Source organism: Oncorhynchus nerka, linkage group LG17 (genome assembly GCF_034236695.1).
Source record: "Oncorhynchus nerka isolate Pitt River linkage group LG17, Oner_Uvic_2.0, whole genome shotgun sequence".
Lineage (NCBI taxonomy): Eukaryota > Metazoa > Chordata > Actinopteri > Salmoniformes > Salmonidae > Oncorhynchus > Oncorhynchus nerka.
The window spans coordinates 44,997,508-45,012,124 of NC_088412.1; positions in this window are offsets into that span (position 1 = coordinate 44,997,508).

Sequence of the window (14,617 nt, forward strand, 5' to 3'; positions counted from 1 at the left end):
AGGGAGAAGGTCTCCGGAAATGGTCTGGAGAAGAGAGGAGGGGATAGGGTCAAGCGGGCAGGTTGTTGGGCGGCCGGCCGTCACAAGACGCGAGATTTCATCTGGAGAGAGAGGGAGAAAGAGGTCAGAGCACAGGGTAGGGCAGTGTGAGCAGAACCAGCGGTGTCGTTTGACTTAGCAAACGAGGATCGGATGTCGTCGACCTTCTTTTCAAAATGGTTGACGAAGTCATCTGCAGAGAGGGAGGAGGGGGGAGGGGGAGGAGGATTCAGGAGGGAGGAGAAGGTGGCAAAGAGCTTCCTAGGGTTAGAGGCAGATGCTTGGAATTTAGAGTGGTAGAAAGTGGCTTTAGCAGCAGAGAGAGAAGAGGAAAATGTAGAGAGGAGGGAGTGAAAGGATGCCAGGTCCGCAGGGAGGCGAGTTTTCCTCCATTTCCGCTCGGCTGCCCGGAGCCCTGTTCTGTGAGCTCGCAATGAGTCGTCGAGCCACGGAGCGGGAGGGAGGACCGAGCCGGCCTGGAGGATAGGGGACATAGAGAGTCAAAGGATGCAGAAAGGGAGGAGAGGAGGGTTGAGGAGGCAGAATCAGGAGATAGGTTTGAGCAGAGGGAAGAGATGATAGGATGGAAGAGGAGAGAGTAGCGGGGAGAGAGAGCGAAGGTTGGGACGGCGCGATACCATCCGAGTAGGGGCAGTGTGGGAAGTGTTGGATGAGAGCGAGAGGGAAAAGGATACAAGGTAGTGGTCGGAGACTTGGAGGAGTTGCAATGAGGTTAGTGGAAGAACAGTATCTAGTAAAGATGAGGTCGAGCGTATTTCCTGCCTTGTGAGTAGGGGGAAGGTGAGAGGGTGAGGTCAAAAGAGGAGAGGAGTGGAAAGAAGGAGGCAGAGCGGAATGAGTCAAAGGTAGACGTGGGGAGGTTAAAGTCGCCCAGAACTGTGAGAGGTGAGCCGTCCTCAGGAAAGGAGCTTATCAAGGCATCAAGCTCATTGATGAACTCTCCGAGGGAACCTGGAGGGCGATAAATGATAAGGATGTTAAGCTTGAAAGGGCTGGTAACTGTGACAGCATGGAATTCAAAGGAGGCGATAGACAGATGGGTAAGGGGAGAAAGAGAGAATGACCACTTGGGAGAGATGAAGATCCCGGTGCCACCACCCCGCTGACCAGAAGCTCTCGGGGTGTGCGAGAACACGTGGGCAGACGAAGAGAGAGCAGTAGGAGTAGCAGTGTTGTCTGTGGTGATCCATGTTTCCGTCAGTGCCAAGAAGTCGAGGGACTGGAGAGAGGCATAGGCTGAGATGAACTCTGCCTTGTTGGCCGCAGATCGGCAGTTCCAGAGGCTTCCCGAGACCTGGAACTCCACGTGGGTCGTGCGCGCTGGGACCACCAGATTAGGGTGGCCGCGGCCACGCGGTGTGGAGCGTTTGTATGGTCTGTGCAGAGAGGAGAGAACAGGGATAGACAGACACATAGTTGACAGGCTACACAAGAGGCTACGCTAATGCAAAGGAGATTGGAATGACAAGTGGACTACACGTCTCGAGTGTTCAGAAAGTTAAACTTACGTAGCAAGAATCTTATTGACTAAAATGATTAAAATGATACAGTACTGCTGAAGTAGGCTAGCTGGCAGAGGCTGCGTTGTTGACTATGTAGGCTAGCTGGCAGCTGGTTGTTGGCACTACACTAAACTCAAGTCGTTCCGTTGAGTGTAATAGTTTCTACTGTGCTGCTATTCGGGGCTAGCTGGCTAGCTAGCAGTGTTGATTACGTTACGTTGCGTTAAAGAACGACAATAGCTGGCTAGCTAACCTAGGAAATCGCTCTAGACTACACAATTATCTTTGATACAAAGACGGCTATGTAGCTAGCTATGTAGCTAGCTACGATCAAACAAATCAAGCCGTTGTACTGTAATGAAATGAAATGAAAAATGTGATACTACCTGTGGAGCTAAGCGAAATGCGACCGGGTTGTTGAGTGCGGAAGTTCTGTTCGGTAGACGTTGGCTAGCTGTTGGCTAGCTAGCAGTGTCTCCTACGTTAAGGACGACAAATAGCTGGCTAGCTAACCTCGGTAAATTAAGATAATCACTCTAAAACTACACACTCTAAACTACACAATTATCTTGGATACGAAGACAGCAAAGACAACTATGTAGCTAGCTAACACTACACTAATCAAGTCGTTCAGTTGAGTGTAATAGTTGTGCTGCTAATCGGTAGACGGTGGACGTTAGCTAGCTGGCTAGCTGCAGGGCAGATAGCAGTGTAGACTGCGTTAGGACGACGAAATACGATAATTACGCAATTATCTATGATACAAAGACGGCTATGTAGCTAGCTAAGAAGAAATTGCTAAGATTAGACAAATCAAACCGTTGTACTATAATGAAATGTAATGAAATGTAATACTACCTGCGGACCGAGTGCGGATGCGACCGCTCGCTCCAACCCGGAAGTTAAGAATGCAGGTTGTCTGTGTGTGCTTTTTGCATCTGTGTATTTTTCAGGGTATTTGGGAGTGAGGGTTTGTTTGCTGTTTGTCCTGTGTTGCCGGCCGGCTGGTTGTGAGTAGCGGATGCGTTCATTCCAGCCCTTTGATGTGTGCGGCTGGGAGGTTTGAGGGGCGCGCTGTGTCTGACACACCGCAGGACATCCAGATGTTTCTGGAACACTCCTGACGACGCCAGGGGCTGATCTGGTGGCTTGGGAGAGGGGAAGGGATGACCTCAGGGTTGTTCCATGTCATTTCAGCAAGCCATGACACCCACAATCTCAGATTGTTCTGAAATGGTTTCTGCAGTTAAGATGAGCATTCAGGCTACAATATGTTGTTGAAATTAGCTAATTGATTGCACCCTAATTGGGCCTTTTCATTTGTAGGATTCACATAATATTGAATAAATATAGTACCTAACACCCGATTTACCAACTTAATTCGGAAAGTATTCAGACCCCTTGACTTTTTCCAGATTTTGTTACATTACAACCTAATTCTAAAACGGATTAAATCGTTTTTTCCCCTCATCAATCTACACACAATACCCCATAATGACAAAGCAAAAACATTTTTTATTTTAAAAAATGGAAATATCACATTTACATAAGTATTCAGACTCTTTACTCAGTACTTTGTTGAAGCAACTTTACTACGAGCTTGGCACACCTATATTTAGGGAGTTTATCCCATTATTCTCTGCAGATCCTTTCAAGCTCTGTCAGGTTGGATGGGGAGCGTCGCTGCACAGCTTTTTTCAGGTCTCTCCAGAGAGAGTTTCCATTGATCATCCTTGAGATATTTCTACAACTTGATTGGAGTCCATCTGTGGTAAATTCATTGATTGGACATGATTTGGAAAGGCACTCACCTGTCTATATAAGGTCCCACAGTTGATAGTGCATGTCAGAGGAAAAACCAAGCCATGAGGTCGAAGGAACTGTCCATAGAGCTCCGAGACAGGATTGTGTCGAGGCACAGATCTGGGGAAGTGTACCAGAACATTTCTGCAGCATTGAAGGTCCACAAGAACACAGTGACCTCCATCATTCTTAAATAAAGACGTTTGGAACCAGCAAGACTCTTCCTAGAGCTGGCCGCCCAGTTAAACTGAGCAATCGTTGGAGAAGGGCCTTGATCAGTGAGGTGACCAAAAACCTGATGGTCACTCTGACAGAGCTCCAGAGTTCTTCTGTGAAGATGGGAGAATGTTCTAGAAGGACAACCATCTCTACAGCAGTCCACCATTCAGGCCTTTATGGTGGAGTGGCCAGACGGAAGCCACTCTTCAGTAAAAGGCACATGACAGCCAGCTTTGAGTTTGCCAAAATGCACCTAAAGGACTCTCAGACCATGAGAAACAATATTCTCTCATCTGATGAATCCAAGATTGAACTCTTTGGCCTGAATGCCAAGCGTCACGTCTGGAGGAAACCTGCCACCATCCCTACGATGAAGCATGGTGGTGGCACCATCATGCTGTGGGGATGTTTTTCAGTGGCAGAGACTGGGAGACTAGTTCGGATCGAGGGAAAGATGAACGGAGCTAAGTACAAAGAGATCCTTGATAAAAACCTGCTCCAGAGCGCTCAGGATCTCAGACTGTGGGCGAAGGTTCACCTTCCAACAGAACAACGACCCTAAATACACAACCAAGACAACACAGGAGTGGCTTTGGGACAAGATCCTGAATTCCCTTGAGTGGCCCAGCCAGAGGCCAGACTTGAAGCCGATCAAACATCTCTGGAGAGACCTGAAAATAGCTGTGCAGCGACATTCCCCATCCAACCTGACAGAGCTTGAGAGGATCTGCAGAGAAGAATGGGAGAAACTCCCCAAATACAGGTGTGCCAAGCTTGTAGCGTCATATCCAAGAAGACTCAAGGCTGTAATCGCTGCCAAAAGTGCAATTGAATTTACCACAGGTGGACTCCAATCAAGTTGTAGAAACATCTCAAGGATGATCAGTGGAATCAGAATGCACCTGAGCTCAATTTTGAGTCTCATAGCAATGGGTCTGAATATTTATGTAAACAAGGTATTTGTTTTTTATTTTGAATACATTTGCAAACATTTTGAAAAACCTATGTTCACTTTGTCATTATGGGGTATTGTGTGTAGATTAATGAGGAAATGTTTTTATTTAATCCATTTTAGAATAAGGCTGTTAACAAAATGTAGAAAAGGGCAGGGGGTCTGAATTCTTCCAGAATGCACTGTATGTCTTAATTAAAGGGACAGTGTTGTGTTTTGAGACAGGCTTGAATATGCAAATAAGCCAATAGTCAGAGAGGTAGCCTACATTGTCTCATTCTCAGTTCGGCAATAATAATTACTTTATTTTGTAAAGTGGTTTCGTGCATCATACAACACAAAATATTGTAATTTACAGTTACCTATTTGGCCCATGGTGTTACAGACCAAGTAACACATGAATAAATGTCAAGCCCTTCATCATGTAAAAACCTTTTTTAAAGTCTTGTGCAATGTAGGCCTGCACATAGGCTACTGTAGGCTATATCATAGGAATCAAAAGCTATTTCTATGTGAATCTTATGGAATTTGCTCCATTGCTTTTGTTGGTAGACCTACATTATGCTCAAATAGCCACAATAGCCTGTTAGCTACTGTCTAAAATTGTAAGGGTACAGCCTCAGTGTTCACTATAAATGCACGCCGGAAGTTGCATAAAATTCTCACAGCGTTCAAGTTTCCTCTCATAAGAATTAGAATTTGCTCAGTGCCCCCAACATTTTGAGGGTACATTACTGGTGAGTATGCAGTGCGATTTTTTCATCATCCAGGAATTGTGTACAGATCCCTGCGACATGGGGCCGTGCAAAATCATGATGAAACATGAGGTGATGGCGGTGGATGAATGGCACAACCTTGTCACGGTATCTCTGTGCATTCAAATTGCCCTCGATAAAATGCAATTGTTTTGGTAGCTTATGGCTGTTGTTTATACTTACATCATTTAACAGACTGTCTTATCCAGAGCAAATTACTATATGTAGTGAGTGTATATGTTTTCATAATAGTCCCCCTTGGGAATCAAACCCACAACCCTGGTGCTGCAAGTGCGTTGCTCTACCAACTGTGCTACATAGGACTAGGCTTTTTAATATGCAAGGATTATCTTGGCAAATGAGAAACACTCGCTAACATGGATGTAAACAAATTTGCGCACAACATTTGAGAGAAATAAGCTTTTTGTGCCTATGGAATATTTCTGGAATCTATTTCAGCTGATGAAACAATTTAAATGTTGCATTATATTCAGTATAATTTATGAATTCTATAAATTGAAATGGCCAATTTGGGTGCAATCAATTAGCTTTATTCCTCAGAGTTCAAATTGTCTTTCAACAAAGTAATGTTGCATGAGTGGCTATCCTATCTGATTCAACGATTTCAGAGATGGTGGGTGTCAAAATACTCTTTCTTGTGCTTTTTGAGGTGGAATGACCCCTCAGCCAAGCCATGTTTCCATGGTGATGGATGTTTCAGAGGCCTTCGAAGCAAAAACAAATAGGCCTGACTCATCATACTGGCTCTACATCACATCCTCCATGTGTCTGTCTCTGGTGATCTCAGTTGGAATTGGTCTCAACAGACAAAATCAATATACACTGCTCAAAAAAATAAAGGGAACACTAAAATAACACATCCTAGATCTGAATGAATGAAATATTCTTATTAAATACTTTTTTCTTTACATAGTTGAATGTGCTGACAACAAAATCACACAAAAATGATCAATGGAAATCAAATTTATCAACCCATGGAGGTCTGGATTTGGAGTCACACTCAAAATTAAAGTGGAAAACCACACTACAGGCTGATCCAACTTTGATGTCATGTCCTTAAAACAAGTCAAAATGAGGCTCAGTAGTGTGTGTGGCTTCCACGTGCCTGTATGACCTCCCTACAACGTCTGGGCATGCTCCCGATGAGGTGGCGGATGGTCTCCTGAGGGATCTCCTCCCAGACCTGGACTAAAGCATCCGCCAACTCCTGGACAGTCTGTGGTGCAACGTGGCTTTGGTGGATGGAGCGAGACATGATGTCCCAGATGTGCTCAATTGGATTCAGGTCTGGGGAACGGGCGGGCCAGTCCATAGCATCAATGCCTTCCTCTTGCAGGAACTGCTGACACACTCCAGCCACATAAGGTCTAGCATTGTCTTGCATTAGGAGGAACCCAGGACCAACCTCACCAGCATATGGTCTCACAAGGGGTCTGAGGATCTCATCTCGGTACCTAATGGCAGTCAGGCTACCTCTGGCGAGCAAATGGAGGGGTGTGCGGCCCCCCAAAGAAATGCCACCCCACACCATGACTGACCCACCGCCAAACCGGTCATGCTGGAGGATGTTGCAGGCAGCAGAACGTTCTCCACGGCGTCTCCAGACTCTGTCATGTCTGTCACATGTGCTCAGTGTGAACCTGCTTTCATCTGTGAAGAGCACAGGGCACCAGTGGCGAATTTGCCAATCTTTGTGTTCTCTGGCAAATGCCAAACGTCCTGCACCGTGTTGGGCTGTAAGCACAACCCACACCTGTGGACGTCGGGCCCTCATACCACCCTCATGGAGTCTGTTTCTGACCGTTTGAGCAGACACATGCACATTTGTGGCCTGCTGGAGGTCATTTTGCAGGGCTCTGGCAGTGCTCCTCCTGCTCCTCCTTGCACAAAGACGGAGGTAGCGGTCCTGCTGCTGGGTTGTTGCCCTCCTACGGCCTCCTCCACGTCTCCTGATGTACTGGCCTGTCTCCTGGTAGCGCCTCCATGCTCTGGACACTACGCTGACAGACACAGCAAACCTTCTTGCCACAGCTCGCATTGATGTGCCATCCTGGGTGAGCTGCACTACCTGAGCCACTTGTGTGGGTTGTAGACTCCGTCTCATGCTACCACTAGAGTGAAAGCACCGTCATTATTCAAAAGTGACCAAAAGCTCGGGGGATCAATCTTGCAACCTTACAGTTAACTAGTGAAACGCAATAATGACCTGCCTCTCTCTCTCGTTGAACTCCACAAGGAGACTGCCTGTTACGCGAATGCAGTAAGCCAAGGTAAGTTGCTAGCTAGCATTACATTTATCTTATAAAAAACAATCAATCATAATCACTAGTTAACTACACATGGTTGATGATATTACTAGATATTATCTAGCGTGTCCTGCGTTGCATATAATCTGACTGAGCATACAAGTATCTGACCGAGCGGTCGTAGGCAGAAGCAGGCACGTAAACATTCATTCAAACAGCACTTTCGTGCGTTTTGCCAGCAGCTCTTCGTTGTGCGTCAAGCATTGCCTATTAACTCTCGAGATGAGGCTGGTGTAACCGAAGTGAACTGGCTAGCTAGTTAGCGCGCGCTAATAGCGTTTCAAACATCACTCGCTCTGAGCCTTCTAGTAGTTGTTCCCCTTGCTCTGTATGGGTAACGCTGCTTCGATGGTGGCTGTTGTCGTTGTGTTGCTGGTTCGAGTCCAGGGAGGAGCCCAGGAGAGGGATCAAATCAAATAAAATCAAATTGTATTTGTCACATACACATGGTTAACAGATGTTAATGCGAGTGTAGCGAAATGCTTGTGCTTCTAGTTCCGACAATGCAGTAATAACCAACAAGTAATCTAACTAACAATTCCAAAACTACTGTCTTATACACAGTGTAAGGGGATAAAGAATATGTACATAAGGATATATGAATGAGTGATGGTACAGAGCAGCATAGGCAAGATACAGTAGATGGTATCGAGTACAGTATATACATATGAGATAAGTATGTAAACAAAGTGGCATAGTTAAAGTGGCTAGTGATACATGTATTACATAAGGTTGCAGTCTGATATAGAGTACAGTATATACGTATGCATATGAGATGAATAATGTAGGGTAAGTAACATTATATAAGGTAGCATTGTTTAAAGTGGCTAGTGATATATTTACATCATTTCCCATCAATTCCCATTATTAAAGTGGCTGGAGTTGAGTCAGTGTCAGTGTCAGTGTGTTGGCAGCAGCCAAATGGATTTAAACTCAGTTTTTCACAATTACTGACGTTTAATCCTAGTAAAAATGATCTGTCTTAGGTCAGTTAGGATCACCACTTTATTTTAAGAATGTGAAATGTCAGAATAATAGTAGAGTGAATTATTTATTTCAGCTTTTATTTCTTTCATCATATTCCCAGTGGGTCAGAAGTTTACATGCACTGAATTAGTGTTTGGTAGCATCGCCTTTAAATGGTTTAACTTGGGTCAAAGGTTTTGGGTAGCCTTCCACAAGCTTCCCATAATAAGTTGGGTGAATTTTGGCCCATTCCTCCTGACCGAGCTGGTGTAACTGAGTCAGGTTTGTAGGCCTCCTTGCTCGCGCATGCTTTTTCAGTTCTGCCCACACATTTTCTATAGGATGAGGTCAGAGCTTTGTGATGGCCACTCCAATACCTTGACTTTGTTGTCCTTAAGCCATTTTGCCACAACTTTGGAAGTATGCATGGGGTCATTGTCCACTTGGAAGATGCATTTGTGACCAAGCTTTGACTTCCTGACTGATGTTTTGAGATGTTGCTTCAATGTATCCACATAATTTTCCCACCTCATGATGCCATCTATTTTGTGAAGTGCCCAGTCCCTCCTGCAGCAAAGCACCCCCACAACATGATGCTACCACCCCCGTGCTTCATGGTTGGGATGCTGTTCTTCAGCTTGCAAGCCTCCCCCTTCTTCCTCCAAACAAAATGATGGTAATTATGGCCAAACAGTTCTATTTTTGTTTCATCAGACCAGAGGACATTTTCCAAAAAAGTGCATTTGCAAACCGTAGTCTGGCTTTTTTATGGCGGTTATGGAGCAGTGGCTTCATCCTTGCTGAGCGGCTTTTCAAGTTAAGTCGATATAGGACTTGTTTTACTGTGGATATAGATACTTTTGTACCTGTTTCCTCCAGCATCTTCACAAGGTCCTTTGCTGTTGTTCTGGGATTGATTTGCACTTTTCGCACGAAAGTACGTTCATCTCTTGGAGATAGAACGAGTCTTCTTCCTGAGTGGTATGACAGCTGCATGGTCCCATGGTGTTTATACTTGCATACTATTGTTTGTACAGATGAACGCTGTACCTTCAGCCGCTTGGAAATTGCTCCCAAGGATGAAACAGACTTGTGGAGGTCTAACATTTATTTTCTGAGGTTTTGGCTGATTTCTTTTGAATTTCCCAAGCAAAGAGGCACTGAGTTTGAAGGTAGGCCTTGAAATACATCCACAGGTACACCTTCAATTGAATCAAATGATGTCAATTAGCCTAACAGAAGCTTCTAAAGCCATGACATCATTTAAAAAATGTTCCTAGCTGTTTGAAGGCACATTCAACTTAGTGTAATTCCATGCTGTCACAGTTACCAGCCCTTTCAAGCTTAACATCCTTATCATTTATCGCCCTCCAGGTTCCCTCGGAGAGTTCATCAATGAGCTTGATGCCTTGATAAGCTCCTTTCCTGAGGACGGCTCACCTCTCACAGTTCTGGGCGACTTTAACCTCCCCACGTCTACCTTTGACTCATTCCTCTCTGCCTCCTTCTTTCCACTCCTCTCCTCTTTTGACCTCACCCTCTCACCTTCCCCCCCTACTCACAAGGCAGGCAATACACTCGACCTCATCTTTACTAGATGCTGTTCTTCCACTAACCTCATTGCAACTCCCCTCCAAGTCTCCGACCACTACCTTGTATCCTTTTCCCTCTCGCTCTCATCCAACACTTCCCACACTGCCCCTACTCGGATGGTATCGCGCCGTCCCAACCTTCGCTCTCTCTCCCCGCTACTCTCTCCTCTTCCATCCTATCATCTCTTCCCTCTGCTCAAACCTTCTCCAACCTATCTCCTGATTCTGCCTCCTCAACCCTCCTCTCCTCCCTTTCTGCATCCTTTGACTCTCTATGTCCCCTATCCTCCAGGCCGGCTCGGTCCTCCCTCCCGCTCCGTGGCTCGACGACTCATTGCGAGCTCACAGAACAGGGCTCCGGGCAGCCGAGCGGAAATGGAGGAAAACTCGCCTCCCTGCGGACCTGGCATCCTTTCACTCCCTCCTCTCTACATTTTCCTCCTCTGTCTCTGCTGCTAAAGCCACTTTCTACCACTCTAAATTCCAAGCATCTGCCTCTAACCCTAGGAAGCTCTTTGCCACCTTCTCCTCCCTCTTGAATCCTCCTCCCCCCCCCTCCTCCCTCTCTGCAGATGACTTCGTCAACCATTTTGAAAAGAAGGTCGACGACATCCGATCCTCGTTTGCTAAGTCAAACGACACCGCTGGTTCTGCTCACACTGCCCTACCCTGTGCTCTGACCTCTTTCTCCCTCTCTCTCCAGATGACATCTCGCGTCTTGTGACGGCCGGCCGCCCAACAACCTGCCCGCTTGACCCTATCCCCTCCTCTCTTCTCCAGACCATCTCCGGTGACCTTCTCCCTTACCTCACCTCGCTCATCAACTCATCCCTGACCGCTGGCTACGTCCCTCCCGTCTTCAAGAGAGCGAGAGTTGCACCCCTTCTGAAAAAACCTACACTCGATCCCTCCGATGTCAACAACTACAGACCAGTATCCCTTCTTTCTTTTCTCTCCAAAACTCTTGAACGTGCCGTCCTTGGCCAGCTCTCCCGCTATCTCTCTCAGAATGACCTTCTTGATCCAAATCTCACCACTGGTGTCCCCCAGGGCTCTGTTCTAGGCCCTCTCCTATTCTCGCTATACACCAAGTCACTTGGCTCTGTCATAACCTCACATGGTCTCTCCTATCATTGCTATGCAGACGACACACAATTAATCTTCTCCTTTCCCCCCTCTGATGACCAGGTGGCGAATCGCATCTCTGCATGTCTGGCAGACATATCAGTGTGGATGACGGATCACCACCTCAAGCTGAACCTCGGCAAGACGGAGCTGCTCTTCCTCCCGGGGAAGGACTGCCCGTTCCATGATCTCGCCATCACGGTTGACAACTCCATCGTGTCCTCCTCCCAGAGCGCTAAGAACCTTGGCGTGATCCTGGACAACACCCTGTCGTTCTCAACTAACATCAAGGCGGTGGCCCGTTCCTGTAGGTTCATGCTCTACAACATCCGCAGAGTACGACCCTGCCTCACACAGGAAGCGGCGCAGGTCCTAATCCAGGCACTTGTCATCTCCCGTCTGGATTACTGCAACTCGCTGTTGGCTGGGCTCCCTGCCTGTGCCATTAAACCCCTACAACTCATCCAGAACGCCGCAGCCCGTCTGGTGTTCAACCTTCCCAAGTTCTCTCACGTCACCCCGCTCCTCCGCTCTCTCCACTGGCTTCCAGTTGAAGCTCGCATCCGCTACAAGACCATGGTGCTTGCCTACGGAGCTGTGAGGGGAACGGCACCTCAGTACCTCCAGGCTCTGATCAGGCCCTACACCCAAACAAGGGCACTGCGTTCATCCACCTCTGGCCTGCTCGCCTCCCTACCACTGAGGAAGTACAGTTCCCGCTCAGCCCAGTCAAAACTGTTCGCTGCTCTGGCCCCCCAATGGTGGAACAAACTCCCTCACGACGCCAGGACAGCGGAGTCAATCACCACCTTCCGGAGACACCTGAAACCCCACCTCTTTAAGGAATACCTAGGATAGGATAAAGTAATCCTTCTCACCCCCCCCCCCTTAAAAGACCTAGATGCACTATTGTAAAGTGGCTGTTCCACTGGATGTCATAAGGTGAAACCACCAATTTGTAAGTCGCTCTGGATAAGAGCGTCTGCTAAATGACTTAAATGTAAATGTAAATGTGTAAGTAAACTTCTGACCCACTGGAATTGTGATACAGTGAAATATTCTGTCTTTAAACAATTGTTGGAAAAATGACTTGTGTAATGCACAAAGTAGATGTCCTAACCGTCTTGCCAAAACTATAGTTTGTTGACAAGAAATAAGTGGAGTGGTTTGAAAATGAGTTTTAAGGACTCCAACCAAAGTGTATGTAAACTTCCAACTTCAACTGTATGTATTGTCCCAATAAATCCAGTATTTCCCAATTAGCCAGAGACAAAATTAATCTTTAGGCCTATATTACTCTTTTATTGCTCCCTCTATCATGGACAGCTCCATCTATCTACGCAGCCACTACACAGTGCTGTGCAGTATTGCCCTTTTATACAGAGAGCTGCAGTAGGCAAGCAGAGAGAGAGAGATTGAGTCTGGCTGTCTCTATATTCACTAGTGAGGACAGCTGTCTGCTCTGAGCTCTATACACACTGTCTGTCTGCAACCTGAGACCCGTAGCAGAACTGGAGAGTGATTGAGTGTGTGTGTGTGTGTGGTAAAAAAGGGGCTACCTTTTCAGTTGCACAGCTGAATGCATTCAACCGATGCGTCTTCCGCATTTAACCCAACCAATCAATCAACAGCGCACTGGATGCAGTTGTTGTTTGGGATAAATTGGCTTGTTTAAGGGCAGAACGGCATATCGTTCCACCTTGCCGGCTCGGGGATTCGGACCAGCGACCTTTCGGTTACTGGCTTAACGTTCTTAACCGCTAGGCTACCTGCCACCCTACCTCTGTGTTCGCATGTGGCATTCGTGCATGTGTACGAGTGTGTGCGAGGAAATGTATCACGACTCACAGCTCATCTGACCTACACAAGATGATAGGAATGTTGATAGCCGTGTTGTCATGTGTGTGTTGCCTCCATTGACTGTATACGTTTGTAACAAGCTGTTGCTGCTCTAGGGCCAAACCTACTGCCGGTGCATGGCACTGCAGGTTCATTCATGTGATCGATAAAATACAGTCTTCAGCTGTTCAACCCACCACTAGATGGCAGTATTATCAAATCTCTGAGTTCTCAGCTTTGGGCAATGCTGTAAGATACAGTGGGACAAAGCTGCATATATTATAGCTGGTTGAGACACTCACATTCATTGCATTTATTCTACACGCTCACAGCGTGGCCTTTAAAAAGTTGGTACATTACAGGGTCAAGAGGACAGAGAAAGTTCAAGGTTTTGTCAATTCAAATGTTTTGTAACTAACTACCGATGCAAATACCTATCAAAGGTTTGATTGTAAACAGTGTCAGTATGAATTAATTGTGTTGTCACGTTTCAGTGAGAAGGTGTCTTGACAGATTGGTAAAAGTGGTACGTTGTGGTTTGTGTGAATGACATTTTGAAAGTATCCAAAGCTATTGCGTCATGCAGCCATCAGGAAATTGTGGAAGCGTTTGGAAATGGAAAATATGACCCGCGGAGCTGTTTTAGCTGAGCAAATAATCATAGTTCATTATATTTTTCAGAGGCCAGTTTATTAAAGTTTTCCTCTACTTACATTTTGGTAATTTAGCAGATGCTCTTATCCAAAGTGACTTACAGGAGCAATTAGGCTTAAGTGCCTTGCTCAAGGGGACATAAACAGATTTTTCACATTGTTGGATCGGGGCATTTGAACCAGTGACCTTTCTGTTATTGGCCCAATGCTTTTAACTGCTAGGCTACCTGCCACTCCAACCACCCCTCCGGTTTCTGCCATTAGCATGAATACAGTAGCTAACTACAGTAAGGTTCTCCGAGACTAAGTCCTCCAGTATTAGACAGCTTCCAGTAACAACCATTTTTATTTATCATTTTCCTAACAGCTGTGTGGCATGCCTCAGGGTCTGTCTGTCTGTCTTGTGCTGAGAGGTTTGAATCTGTTATTGATTTTAATTACATTAGTTGTTCAGTTACAGTACATAGGCCTGTTGGTGAAACACATTAACCCCTCTATTCTCCTGTACTGTAGCTAAGGGCTATGAGATCAATGTCACCTAAGGCCTGAATGGCCCATTAATATCATTAACTGTCAACCTCGAGCCATAGTCACCATTGGGCAATATGGTTTGTTGATATCTTCACATGTATAAATTGGGCTCCCTGCCGTATTGGCTGGTGTAACAGGCATGTTGTGCCTTGTATGACACATGTTAACACAGTTCCTCATGGGATGTGGAAATCATGTCTTCTGTCACCGTCTTCCCTAGTGGGTCTGTCTTGTTTGGTCAGGCACTCATTTAATTGAATACTCTCTCATACAGTACAGCGCTCTGATGAGGG